This window comes from Diaphorina citri, unplaced genomic scaffold (genome assembly GCF_000475195.1).
Source record: "Diaphorina citri unplaced genomic scaffold, Diaci psyllid genome assembly version 1.1 scaffold33121, whole genome shotgun sequence".
Classification (NCBI taxonomy): domain Eukaryota; kingdom Metazoa; phylum Arthropoda; class Insecta; order Hemiptera; family Psyllidae; genus Diaphorina; species Diaphorina citri.
The window spans coordinates 1-638 of record NW_007410456.1 but is presented as its reverse complement, the minus strand read 5'-3'; the positions used below and the strand labels follow the sequence as shown (position 1 = coordinate 638).

Here is a 638-nt window from a genome sequence, read left to right as displayed (position 1 = left end):
CGAAATCGAAGAGAGAAGGAAGACAGGATAGGAGAAAGCCAGCCGTTCCGAGAACGAACCTTATCCCTTCAGGATAAAGTCCGCCCAACCAACCTTATCGCTACCAACAGTACCAACCAAGCTTAGTAAGCAGGTAGGTTGGTTCTTGTTTCTTTATTTGTTTGATGAAACCACTAGACGAGGTTTCATTGTTTGATAGACGTTTAACATCACTGCAGCATTTGTGCCGCGGGTTTTACTCTCCTTTCGGAGGCAAGCTATACTGACCTCCTCCGCTTTCTCACAATAACCTCAATCAGCCTGATTGGGGCTGGGGAAAGACAGCCGGACGTGATTGCCCAGATCCGGGCACCCATCCGAATTCTAACGAAGTGCAACGTTGCTTAACTTAAGTGAACATTTGGGAACTGGAGCATTCAACGTTCTATCACCGCTGTCACTGGCTGAACGTGCAGTTTGGGAAAATGTAAACATTCTCAATAGAAACTTCTCTGTCGAAAAAGTTGCAAAAAAATTTCCTTCGGGCCGGATTTGAACCAGCGGCCTATGGATTACCAAGAAATAGAACACTACAGTCCACCGCTCTACCAACTGAGCTACCGAAGGTGATGGGAATAGGTGGATAAATAAGAGTATAT

The 638-nt window shown here is 45.8% G+C and overlaps 1 non-coding gene across 1 annotated transcript; it reads right to left on the bottom strand.

Annotated features, from left to right (window-relative positions):
• Positions 1 to 516: 516 nt before the first annotated feature.
• Trnay-gua lies at positions 517 to 606 on the bottom strand. The gene is given in 2 exon segments: positions 517 to 552; positions 570 to 606. It is a non-coding gene; the product is annotated as a tRNA-Tyr (tRNA).
• Between the last annotated feature and the right edge of the window lie 32 nt (positions 607 to 638).